Below are 14,298 nucleotides of genomic sequence, written 5' to 3' on the forward strand. Positions count from 1 at the left end.
TATTTTTTCTAACCATGATAGTCTTTCCCTTAGACCCTAGGTCTAACTAAATAACGTATGCGCAGTTACCCTTTTCCGCCAGCCGAATCGGGCACACACGGAACCTATCTCGCTAGCTTTATTACACTAACTATATATATTACTCTGTCATAACGGGACAACCGTTAGAGAGATATCTATTCAGCGAACAAACCCTGCGATCATTTTAAACTAATATTATTTTCCCTATTTTTCATTTAAATAACATATTCAATATATACCCTAAGTGATTGAAGTGTCTTGCTGCACACTAACACAAATATATTTCTGTAACGTTTCGTCTGACCAAGGTCAGACTTCTTCAGACATACATAGTTCAACTATAACAATAAAAGTAGTTAAATGCATATTTAAAAAATCAGTGAAAACTATGGGAGTTACGCATGTTAAATAGTCAATAAAATCAGTGAATTCTTGAATAACAGCGGGTGACTGAAATAAAAGGTCATTGATGAAGTCTCTCTCTTTGTTTTTTATTTAACAATCGAAGTCCAAATTAAACAATGGTGTTTTGTGTTTCTCAGCATTGGATGGTGCTGACCAGAAACGTCGTCTGTGAGTCAATTACAATATATTGATTGTTTGTCTGTAGACGACACATCCGGCCATGTATGATCCAACTCTGAGAATAACATTAAGTACAAAGGATACACAATGAATGAAAGATTTGTAATTGCTCTAAACTTCTTTAATTTTCATCCCTTGTGGCCCACGTGTCCCGAAGAGATGAATAAGATAAGCTTCCTTGTTTTTTTTTTATAAATGTGGTCTCGAAATAGTTCCCAATGACACTGAAGTCTTTGAGTGAATGTCCCGGTCGGCTGAAATGGGCACCTACAACTAGATCTTTGTTTTGGGTTTTAATAGTTCTGATATGTTTGGTTATTCTGTATTTTAGTTAGATGTCTTTCCATTTCTCCTATGTATTGCATGCCACACTTTTCGCAACTTATTAAGTAAATGGCATTTTCCGAGTTGCAAGTAATTTTCTGATTAATTTTCTTTTCTACGTCCTGTCTGCTTGTTGCAATTTTTCTTTTTTCGGAATGGTGGCAAGTACTGCATGACTTCCTGCCACATTTGAAAAATCCACGATTTATTTTGACTGGTGTTTCTGATTTCAATCTTGCTCTGACTAATCTGTCTCTTATAGTAGGGCACTTACGATAAGATAATCTTAGTGGTTTGAGGAAAATTTCTTTTAGTCTTTCGTTGTTGTCGTCCAGAATATATTGGTAATCTGAAAAGATTTTTCAGATGTTTGGTTGGGTCGGGTGATAACTTGTGATGAACGGTAGCAAGGTTTTTTTTACTTTCAGTTTTTTGCGTTAAAAGAAGTTTTCTGTCAGTTTATTTGCATATTGTATCGCGTCGTCAATTAAATTTTGTTTGTAGTTTCTCGTCGCGAGGTATGTTTTTTTGCATGTTTATCAAAGAATTCATTCAATATATATATATATATAAATATACCCATAATTTTTAATGCGTTTCACAAAAAAGTAATAAAGCTATATGCTATCATTCATAGCAGTGGTTATGATTTACATATTTATCTCGGGGGAGAAGAAATTCGATAAGACGTTTTAACGACGTTTTTAAGTAATAAGACGTTTTTTCGATAAGTCGTACCACGGACTCTGGTCCGGTTACCATTCCATGTCGGGTATGGGATTAGTTAGTTATTTGTTTTTCGGAAGCATGAAATGAACACGTACTACTTCTTTTACCTTTCCATCTAAAATCTGTACGCACTAAACCTTACTTGAGGTTTTATTTTCTTTCCCGATTCTATAATCAATTTTATTTTTTTTATAACTTATCTTATCGTCTACAACAAGGGTAGGCAACCTTTTTCATCTCGCGTGCCAAAATCGGTTAAATTTAACGACAAAATTTTTCCGCGTGCCGGCCAAAATTAAAAACAATGCTTTGCTACTTTCAAAGCAAAATTACACGATAATAAAACCTTTAAACGTGCACAGACAGATGACTATTAGTGCGAATATCCATCCGACAAATAGATTTGATTACTTTTCTCATTCTATATCAGTGAGACTTCTGCTGCTTCATTACCGCTGATAGAGATTTCACATTGGGTTTATATATATATTGTAACTTTCAAAGAAATACACGAACTACTGGTTTCATCTTTTAGGCCACACCTGTTACAAGACTTAATAAGGTTCGTAACTGAGAACAGAGATTCACAAGCATAATTATGTAGATGAGAACATGGAGAGTAATGGGGTTGCAAAGTTTTTAGGACACGAAAAATTGTCGGGAATGGCATCCCAATCACGCAGTAGTTGGTTTTCTGCAATTCTCTCTTGTATTCCCTTTTCTTATCGCTTATATTTCTTTCGACATTAATTTATCACAGTAAGTTAGCAAGTAACTATAACCGACATGAGCTGTACAACTTCATAAATCAAGCAGAAATGACGAAAAAGGGTGACACATATGAACTATATCACGTAAGAACGTAGCCAAGTGAATGCTGCGTTCTTCTTGACAAATTTCGCGAGAGCTCACTCATTTGTTTCGTCATAATATATTTCTTTGTAGTCGTATGTTATGAAAGGACAAACAGTGTTTAAATAACGGATTGTCAACGAACGATAATGAATAAACGAACACGTAGTTTCATCAGATAATTCAGAGTCTTTAAACTTTTTATCTGAAGGAAAATGATCTCGTTTCCGAGGCCTCGCTCGCGTGACGAATTAATGGGCTCCCGTGCCAAGTTTGACACGCGTGCCAGAGGTTGTCCACCCCTGGTCTACATAAACGAATATATTACGGTCCAAATGAACAAGAAATATAGTTCATGGCGCGGCGGTGTGTCTCAACGTGCTAAGCGTTAGGAATACGCTCACCACCGCATCTCTGATTACTCTGCGTGGGTTCGCAGGTTCGAATCCCATGCGGGGTAGTTATGTGCGAGAGGATTGCTGGACTCCTCGCCGTCGTAGGGTGGTTGACGCCACCGCTGGTCGGTTACGGCTTCCTTCACCATCAAGTCCGTGCTTCCGGAAAACAAATAACTAAAACTAATCCCATACCCGACATGAACTGGTAACCGGACGAGAGGACGTGGTTCTCCATATGGTTAAGCCGTCTTATCGACTTTCCTCTCCCCTGGATAAATATGTAAATTCTATCCTATCCTGGTGTTTACAATACAACCATTAATAGTCCGGCAGATAAGGGGCCGTTTTGGGCCTAACCTTGTTTCAAGACATAATATTTTTATTATTATTTGTGATTATTCATCTCAGGGTCATTACCCATCATTTCTACATGGATGTGGAGTTTGCAGCCTTGAGAAATAGTTTACGGCCTGATGTTTTGTATCAGTGTTTTTCGTCAAATCTGTGCATTATAATAGCACACAACCTGAACCCGGTACACATACTATGTTCAGGTTGTGCCCATCTTGGTGCACATACTACGGAAGCACCAAATTTACTAGGAAATAAAATCAATAACTTTTAGGTATTTGTTGAAAAAAATCGTACCGGAAATATTTTCAGGCAACCCAGCTTTGGGTCGCGACCCATAGATAGGGAAACACTGTTGAAAAATACGCGTAAAATAAAGAGGACTATTTCAAATAACCCGCTATTGTTGCAATTAACAATACAAGCCTGCTAATGCAGTCGGCAGTGATATCCCCGGGGAAGAATGTAATTTATGTTTATGTCCCATGCCAATGCTTTTCAAACTTCCAAAGACTCTCAACACTTTGAGACACTCTTCACTCTTCTATAAAAATACATAGTTATTATATTCGCATTTCCATCTGTATGTATGCATGTATGTTATTCGTCTCGTAATAGCGATAAATAAATAAATGAACAATTATTATTATTTAAGACGGGATGCATGCACAAGACCGTACTGGCCTAAAACACAAATGAGCGGCATGCACCCTTTTTAACAAATATAAAACAAAAAACATGAAATTAAATATGTATAATATGGTCCACTATATAGACAGTTGTGCAAGGTGGGGCAATGGGTCCTTTGGTGTGGTGAAAGTGGTTAAGGGTGGAGTATACAAAACTGTTTATACAAGGGAGTTTATTAGACAAGACAATATATATAAATAGAGACAACACAAAACCAAATAAACATATACATAACAATGAAATCAAAATTTAGGACGCAAATACAACGCCTTTGAGTGGTGGGACCATATAGTATGAATGGACGCGAAGTATAAGAGATAAATTTGCGGTTCTTATGCCTATATGGGATGCGTCACTCAAGGGTGCTAGTAGAGTCTTCGATAGAATATATCTATTTCAGCAAAAATGTGAACCATACAGATTTTGGTGAAATACTTCAGTTCGTGTGTCAAATTATTAGGTATTCTAGTTTTATTTATAAAATTGAAGCCGAATGCGGTGAGAATTAAGAAAAAAATAAACTTAATGAAAAGCATTTCAACAAAACCGGTAATGATTGCATTTTTGCCAGAAGAAGATAAATGTATAAAAGTACTATTTAATCTGTTTGTTCGTGCTCCCAGATAACCGATCCGTTTAAGAAGAATACTTGAGAAACCCCGTCATAAACTAAAAGAGGCGACCGTGCTTCTCTTGCCTGTTGGCATGCTGTCCCTCGAATTCAGCTACAACAAAAAATTCACGAAAACGGGTTTTAAATTTTATGATCTCGTTAATATTCTCGACAATGAATGATATACGGGTGGTAAAATGCCAAATTTTTCCAACAACATGATCATGTTTTGCGAATTACAACTATTATTATGTATGTAACTTTGTTTGACAGAGCCCCAAGAGATCTAACTACAAATATCAAAAAAGTTACACTACAACATAGTAAAATGTGCTGTATTCACAATAGATAACAGGTTTACCAAAAAGCATTATATGTAAAATGGTAAAATAAAGATTAATTGTGGTTGTTGGGGATGTTTCGGAAAAATATTGAATGGAAAAAAGGTTTGAAAGTAGTAAAAAAGTAGAAATAATACTCCCACCCATGTTTTCTCCATTTAATAGCCACGCCACAAAATTCCTCTGATAAATATACGCAGCAATTGCGAGAGGCAGAAATGCAGAGATGGGATTTCATCTCATTGCGAACCAATATTAGTGATTCTTAGATGTTCGCTGAGCTTAGATACCAATTGGCACTCGTGTAAACTGGTAAGAGGCAGGTTTCCTATTGAAACGCCACGGGATGGAGCAGATATTATGTGTATCCATTCTCCAACTGTCATTCGAGTGAGTACTGGTACCCTTTTCCACCCTATAAGAGGACGGAAATGAAAGAACCCAGGTTTCTACCTCCTCAAAAATTGCCGGGTACTTGCCAGATGCACCAAAATACATCATAACAATCTTTGATTCCTCTTTAATTTGGCCACAGCCTGAGTCTGGTTACCAGTCCATAGAATCAGCCATTTGATGGTTTCAGATTATTGGTCTTGATAGTGGGGGAAGCCTTAACCTACCAAAGCTACCTTGTGGTGGGTAGAAGTCCTGCAATAATCTCGCATGCAATTATCGCACTTGCGAATGCGCCAGCAGCAGAAAAAAAAACAGGTTTCGCAAAACAGTTCCCCTTCAGCATTTTCGCCTTCTTCTGTATCGTTTTTGCCCACTGTACATCCCTAGTGCTTTCGACGGTTTTTCACTGTGTTGGAACCGTTTATGTGATCATCATAAAGAATGATCTGAGCACATGTGTTTTCCATAGAACACATTAAATTAGGCCTTCGGAACCATCTTCTGTTAAGATATAAGATCCCTACTTCTAAAGATGAAACCTTTTTGTTTTAAAAGCTATCTGACGTCTGACGTTTGAATACCTAGCTCCAAGTTATACAGATGGACCTTGAATTTTGATTGGTATACTTGATTGCCCAGAATGAGGTTTGTCCATATGCTGCACTTTCTCTGAATTTCCGAATCTTTTTCGCTACTGTTGAATATTCCCAGATGAAGTGCATTGAATGCATCTGCTATCCTTTGATGTGATCATCCTTCACGACGACTAAAAAATGCTAGTTCAACTCATTTTTCTTTTGTGAAAAACAATTGATCTGTGGATGCAAAAAAAAAATATTTTTGAAAATTATAAACCAATTTAATGACATACTGGAATATATAATTATCCCACACAGTGACAGCGATGTTCTCACAGTTACATAGAATAAGATGGAGGATAATAAATAAAAAATCATTTGCTGCATCATACCAACCCATTAAATCATTACTGTGTTTTATTTCAAGAATTATCACTGAATTTTGGTCAGCGGGACTAAATGATAAGTGGTGGGTCCGGTCAAAAGATTACAAGTATTTGTTATGGCTAAATTTTTGGAGGGTTATGTGAGTGAAATGCTATTTATGGCACATATTTTTCATGTAGTGTTTAGGTGAAACCTCCGCTTCAAAACAGCCATAAATATTTATCACCTGGATGCGACAGTTTAACTACAAATTGCAGTAACTAAAACAGAGCGTTTAAATGTGATACAGAAATGAAAAAAAAAAATATTGTAATAGAATTTAAAATCGGTAAATAAACCTTGTTTTAACGCCCGATCTTGATTAAGGGCCCGTTTGAATAGCCGCCCATGTGAACAGAACATAAAAATAAATAAGGGCCGGTGCTTGAATATCCTCCCGATGTGAAAGCTGATTTTTCAGGGGTAGAGAACAATAGGAAATAAGAAGCGCTTTTGTCATAACGGATAAATGTCGTCAAATATTTTTCTTCAAAGATACCGTTATTTTTGTGTATAATTTTACTTTAAAAATAACAAGCGCCCGTGCTTGAATAAGGGCCGGTTTCAATAAGGGCCCTGTTAGTGAGATTGGTTAAAAAAATATGGGCCCGGGCTACAAAACGAGCAAATACGGTAGTACTTCAGCATTTTCGCTTTCTTCTGTATCGTTTTTGCCCACTGTACATCCCTAGTGCTTTCGACGGTTTTTCACTGTGTTGGAACCGTTTATGTGATCATCATAAAGAATGATCTGAGCACATGTGTTTTCCATAGAACACATTAAATTAGGCCTTCGGAACCATCTTCTGTTAAGATATAAGATCCCTACTTCTGAAGATGAAACCTTTTTGTTTTAAAAGCTATCTGACGTCTGACGTTTGAATACCTAGCTCCAAGTTATACAGATGGACCTTGAATTTTGATTGGTATACTTGATTGCCCAGAATGAGGTTTGTCCATATGCTGCACTTTCTCTGAATTTCCGAATCTTTTTCGCTACTGTTGAATATTCCCAGATGAAGTGCATTGAATGCATCTGCTATCCTTTGATGTGATCATCCTTCACGACGACTAAAAAATGCTAGTTCAACTCATTTTTCTTTTGTGAAAAACAATTGATCTGTGGATGCAAAAAAAATTTATTTTTGAAAATTATAAACCAATTTAATGACATACTGGAATATATAATTATCCCACACAGTGACAGCGATGTTCTCACAGTTACATAGAATAAGATGGAGGATAATAAATAAAAAATCATTTGCTGCATCATACCAACCCATTAAATCATTACTGTGTTTTATTTCAAGAATTATTACTGAATTTTGGTCAGCGGGACTAAATGATAAGTGGTGGGTCCGGTCAAAAGATTACAAGTATTTGTTATGGCTAAATCTTTTGGAGGGTTATGTGAGTGAAATGCTATTTATGGCACATATTTTTCATGTGGTGTTTAGGTGAAACCTCCGCTTCAAAACAGCCATAAATATTTATCACCTGGATGCGACAGTTTAACTACAAATTGCAGTAACTAAAACAGAGCGTTTAAATGTGATACAGAAATGAAAAAAAAAATATTGTAATAGAATTTAAAATCGGTAAATAAACCTTGTTTTAACGCCCGATCTTGATTAAGGGCCCGTTTGAATAGCCGCCCATGTGAACAGAACATAAAAATAAATAAGGGCCGGTGCTTGAATATCCTCCCGATGTGAAAGCTGATTTTTCAGGGGTAGAGAACAATAGGAAATAAGAAGCGCTTTTGTCATAACGGATAAATGTCGTCAAATATTTTTCTTCAAAGATACCGTTATTTTTGTGTATAATTTTACTTTAAAAATAACAAGCGCCCGTGCTTGAATAAGGGCCGGTTTCAATAAGGGCCCTGTTAGTGAGATTGGTTAAAAAAATATGGGCCCGGGCTACAAAACGAGAAAATACGGTAGTACTCAAATATGGACGCAACACCATTATTATTATATGTAGCGAAAAGTTGTACTGAGAAAAAAAATTGTTAGCAAATGAACAAGAGTTTAGATACATAAACTGTTAATGCTACTGCTCTAGGTCTCACCATATCAAGTGTGGGAATGAGATTCCTTACTTTTCTTATTGATAATAGAGTTAAGGATTTACCAGGTATTTTCTTTATTAGTCATTCTTATGTTTGTCAAAGCATTCAGCATAATAACTATCTTTGGCCTTCTTTTGCCATAAAAGAGACTTCATCGTTAAATACAGTTTGAGCTTCATTTAGAAAATTTGCGAAAGTGAAGTGTTTCAGATCTCGCTTCATGTCTGGGAGAGCTTTCAACTCATTCATGTTCCAATTCATTCTGGAAAAATATAGAAAATTAAACTATCAACTAACACAATTGGCTTCATGATCTTATCAAATAATTTGGTGTACATATGATCAAGTCGAGTTGCAGAATTACTACTCATCCTGGAAGGCATATTCATGTAATTAATGTTTTGTGAAGTTGATATTTGCAATATTTATATCACCAAACATAAACACGAGAATATCAGTCGAAGGCCGAAGACTTATCGATCGAAACTGCGGTTTCGATTCATGACTCTAAAGTGACACCGAGTGTCCCGTCACTAATTAATTAATAACTCGCTAATTATACGATCTAAAGATCGATAAGTAAAAACTTTTTCTCTACTTGAGATAAATTGTGTAAGATAATTTGAAGATTACTTAATGAGAACTCTTGGAATCAGGTTGCAATGTAGGACACCAATAGTTATAGAAATAAGTTAGGAAGATGTCATAAAATTTTAAACCAGGAGCTCTTCACATCATACAAGATATGGACTATAGCAGTTGATAAACTGGGTAAAGTAATCTTTTTATGATGTATAACCACAACCAGCATTCATATTCGATGACATACGGTAGAAGTCATAGCTTTCTTCATCTTTATTAGCACACATTTCAATTCAGTTTTTGAAATTTTTATGATGGATGTGACATAGGCTATTCTATTCAAATAGAATCCTAGTATATAAAATCCTCATCAATATTTTTGTATGAGTCAAATACTTATTGTAAGCTAAAATGACTGAGTGTTGATTAGATCGGGTGCGGTATGTTGTATCTTTCTGGTTAATCAGCAAAAACACAATTTTCAACTTTTTTACAAATTAAAATTTGTCGTATTCAAAACAGAATTTTGTAAATGATTTGATTATCTTTAAGATCAAGACTATCAGGAATAGTATAAGCACGCAAAACAGTAATTGGAACCTCTAGGCCAGTGGTTAACAACCTTATTTTGGAACATTCCTCTTTTGGAATATTTAAAAAAGTTTTAATTCTCCCCCACTATGAACAAACCTTCATTTGCATTTAATATTTACCAGAACAATTATTGAGATACATTCAAATTATGACTCTGGCGTTTATACATTTTAAAGAGTTTATAATGTATGCATATCGATATATGCATTAATATAATGGGTTACTAATACAGAAATATATAGAAGACATCATATAACAATTAAAAGGCACACTCACTTACGGTACTGATTTAGTTGTAGCCGTCATCCCAGAATTTGTAGATATGCCAACTTTGTGATAGCAATTCCTGAATTCTTGTTTTGTGATAGAGATGCTATAGAATTCTTTGTTTTCACGTCAAATATACAGTACATATTAGGTCCTGTCATCAAAAGCTTTATTGAATCTATGTCTGTATGTTGTACATGCAGAGAGAGAGAGAAATTTATTGATTCGTCAACCAAAACAAATATAAATATGGAAGCATAAATACAAATAAATAAACACTGTTTATGGTAAAGACTGGAGGGAACGATACGACCATACGGTCATCCAAGTCAGCTCCCCCCATATTCACTGTTATGCATAAGATAAGATTCACAGGTATTGGATGACTATGTGTGTTACGGCTAATTACAGAGTATTATAAACTTAAATAATTGTAAAAAGGCACAATTACAAGGGGCTAATGATTGAAGTTAGTTATCAGGTTTGTTGATCCATGCATTCTAAGAAAAATCACTAGGGGTCTAGGGATCACTAGAATTAATAATATGGAGAACAAATTGTGGTAATTATACCCAATGAGCGTATTTGGATAATTTTATGGTATATGAAAAGGAATATAAATGGAAGAAATAAATAATTGAAATATTGGATTTACAAAGATAGGATTAACTTTGGTTTATGAAAAACCATTATAGCACAATGTGAATATGAAAATCAATTTTAATCACTAAGGAAAGGGATTTTTCAAAGTACAAGAAGGGGGTTTGTAATCAAACATATAAATAACTAATATCATTAATTAACAAAGAATGAAAAATACTCTGAAATGAAATCGGGGTCTGTAGAGATCTAAGTTCTAGTGTCTACAGGGGGTGTTCTGTGGAACAGGTGTACCCATTAAAACATTTACACCAAACAACAAAAATCTCAAAAGGTAATTGAATATATCAAATATAAAGAAAACTTCCAGCAATATTGAATTTTCAAATAGTTCAAATACCTATAGCAGTGCTATTGATAGGAAGTGGAGCTAATGTATTTGTGGTAATTTGCCAAAATATAGTAAAAATTTTACATTCAGGGATGTATAGGGATGAATATTTAAACTCAAACTTCACTTACTACATTGTGAATAAAACAGTGCTCTTCAACATTTTTGTTATTGTGGAACCCCTGATATAATTTTTCGTTTTTTATGGAACCCCAATTAACAAAATTATAAAACAAATTTCCAACTTTGGCAATTGAATTACATTTAGTTCGCTTAGGAGGAGCAGGTGCCGCTTTTTGTATTTGAACTACTTTGCTCATTGTCGTCCTGACCTTCACCGTTGTTATTATTTCGCCTCACATAAGAAAATATACTATTTTGCTTCATCTGTATTGACTAAATATTGAAAAGTTGGGTTTCACACTATTTTTACTATATTCCAACAAAAGCTGAACAACAACTCTAGTTTGTCGTATATACTTTCTCCAGTCTCACGCAATGTCTACCTACATACTTATGTAACTATGGTGCAACAACAGCGTTCTTGTTAGTTGCATAACAATGACTAAAGTGACGCAACAACCGAAAATATTTCTGTTTTGTCTATTGACTGCCTTGTGCCTAAACCTCCTCTCTAACGAACTGGCCTACTTGGAGTTTGAATGAGACACGGTGGTCTAAGAATATTTATAATAACTTATCAACATGCTGATGCAAGAAATGATTCCCCCTGAAAAAAATAAATAAACGCGGAACCCCTAAGGAACCAATTAAACTCACGGAACCCCACTGCATGTATTGCGGAATCCTAGAGTTCGGCGGAACCCCTGTTGAAGAGCACTGGAATAGAATACTAGTTTGAGTTTGAAAATTGTCTATTAATTCGAAGGATACAAAGAATTGCGCTATACTTAATAGAAAAAAAAGGATGAATTTCACTATTATGCTAATCCAGCCACTTTCTGGAAAAACTATTTCGGAGTATGCAAGTTCAAAGTGCGATTATACATGAAATGAGAGTTATATACGGAAATATATTCAAATATTACAATATTATGCAGACTATCAGCAGAAATGATTTGATTGAATTTTATTCCTGCAATGCAGGACCATCAGAAATACTCTTGATTTACAAATCGTTAAATTAATACTTGATCATGATTCCACTACAAGGAGAACAACTAGTTACAATACTGATTATATTATTTAAAGTTCCCATCTTGCAGATTAATAATTGCCCAAATTTGAGGTAAATCATAGCAATGCATCACCATGAGTATATTGATAACCACAACTCAGTATGCCAAAATGTACTCCGAACCTAACAGGAGAATAAACATTCAACCCAATCAGGGAGTACAATGACATTAAATAAACAATCAAAGGAGACTTCATCAAATATATAAATTGTTTCTTATATATCTGTCATTCATAGTTTACAAAAAGAAGGGTGAAGACTTTAATGATCCTGTACTCAAAGCTAGAGTTACAGTTCAAACATAGAACTAATACTCTTAATTTTCGTTTGTCATAGTTCAAAGAGTGAACGCTACGTAATTGAAGGTATGAAGATTAGATAGAATGACAGGGTTAAAATAATATGTGGTAAATAATAATGCCATGTCACTGATTACGGTATTTACAATTGAAGGTATAAGCAGTTAAAAACAAAATTTAATGCAGAGTAACAGTTTATACAAGAATATATCGAACCATGTCATAATGCCATGTCACTCATTATTTACAAAAAACGGCAATGATAGAATCAATCAATTTTATTTTATTTTTTAATGTTTCCACAATGTGGATTAATCAATAATTAAAGAATAAATAAAATAATATAGGAATATCAATAAATAAGTGTATACAAGTGACAAAACAAATACATCATCAGCAGAGTAGTTGTTCCATAATAGTCCATTTTTCCATATAATAGTCCATTGGTATATCCAGTATGTATTTTTAACATTAATCATTAGTTAGTATAATATTTATTCATTAGCATTAATTATAATCATGAAAACAAAAAAAATTTATTAGTTTCAATACTAAGAATCACTATGCAAAACTAATCAGAAGCTATTATATAAAATATCAAGTTCTCTTGTAAAATTCGGATTTTGGCTACACTTTTCAATATTCCTTCTTGCTATGAGGGAGTTCTTAATTTTCATTATCACATTGTTGACATTGGGATTAACATTTTGGAAAATGACTAAGTTTCTCTCCAACCAAATTTTATGTCTGGCAGTACAAAATAATAGTATAATGGCATTACGTTCCAAGTTTGACAATTGTGAATAACATTGTTGATTCAAATCTAATAAAATACACGTAATATAATTATTTCTCAAAACACAATAATTGATTTTTAAGGCAATAGAATAAACATAATCATAAACATCTTGTGTGAAAGGACAGTTCCAAAATATGTGTGAAACAAACTCAGGCTCTTGTGAACAAAACACACATAATTCATTGCCAGCAACATGTCTGATTCTGGGTTCCGGTTTTACTTTAAGAGGAAGAACATCCCACATTAATTTATCAATTTTATTTTGTTAGTCACTCTGAAAGAAACAAAACAACAACAAACGGACAAACAAAATGCAGAGGACCTGGAGGACGGGCATATTTTTATAAAAAAGTTAAAAACGTACAAGTACATGCCCGCCCAACAAAAAACAGTCAAAACAACACAATAAAGACACGATGTAAAATCGGGCAATAGAATTTTAAAATGTGAGACACGCATTTTGCCATCCTGCCACCTCTAACATGACACCCGTCCACCCTATTTCGGCCTCCCTAATCTGACACGAATCGACCGTATCGGTATCTATCCAAATCTGCCACGCATTGACCCTATTTCGCCACCCCTAACCTGCCACGCTTCGACCGCATTTTGCCATCCCTAACCTGCCACGCTTCGACCGTATTTTGCCATCCCTAACCTGCCACGATTCGACCGTATTTCGCCATCCATAATCTGCCACTACGCTTCGACCGCATTTCGCCATCCCTAACCTGCCACGATTCGACCGTATTTCGTCATCCCTAATCTGCCACTACGCTTCGACCGCATTTTGCCATCCCTAATCTGCCACGCTTCGACCGCATTTTGCCATCCCTAATCTGCCACCACGCTTCGACCGCATTTTGCCATCCCTAATCTGCCACGCTTCGACCGCATTTTGCCATCCCTAATCTGCCACTACGCTTCGACCGCATTTTGCCATCCCTAATCTGCCACGCTTCGACCGCATTTTGCCATCCCTATTCTGCCACGCTTCGACCGCATTTCGCCATCCCCAATCTGCCACGCTTCGACCGCATTTTGTCATCCTCAACTTGACTCACTGATCCTATTTCGCCTTCCACATTTTGACACTCATCGAATGTGTTTTGCCAGCCCGACTATGACAGGTACCAACCCATTTCATCAGCCCCAAATCTAAACACTTTGGCCATATTTCTCTGTAATTT

General features: G+C 35.4%; 2 protein-coding genes and 1 long non-coding RNA gene across 3 annotated transcripts in view; all 3 read right to left on the bottom strand.

The window, feature by feature from the left end:
• LOC120332866 (FGFR1 oncogene partner 2 homolog) overlaps positions 1–14,298 on the bottom strand; it is a 424,145-nt gene that overhangs the window by 235,920 nt on the left and 173,927 nt on the right.
• Positions 1–14,298, bottom strand: part of LOC120329781 (FGFR1 oncogene partner 2 homolog) — a 443,159-nt gene that overhangs the window by 172,473 nt on the left and 256,388 nt on the right. The window lies entirely within an intron of this gene.
• LOC144423058 (uncharacterized) lies at positions 6,977–10,337 on the bottom strand. 2 transcript variants are annotated; one of them, XR_013475550.1, is made up of 3 exons: positions 9,835–10,337; positions 8,441–8,640; positions 6,977–7,424 (listed from the first exon to the last, which is right to left on the bottom strand). It is a non-coding gene; the product is annotated as an uncharacterized LOC144423058 (long non-coding RNA). The 2 variants fall into 2 exon arrangements; XR_013475551.1 differs by having other exon boundaries at positions 9,831–10,337.

The sequence above is a fragment of the Styela clava genome, chromosome 5, assembly GCF_964204865.1.
Source record: "Styela clava chromosome 5, kaStyClav1.hap1.2, whole genome shotgun sequence".
NCBI classification, from domain to species: Eukaryota; Metazoa; Chordata; class Ascidiacea; order Stolidobranchia; family Styelidae; genus Styela; species Styela clava.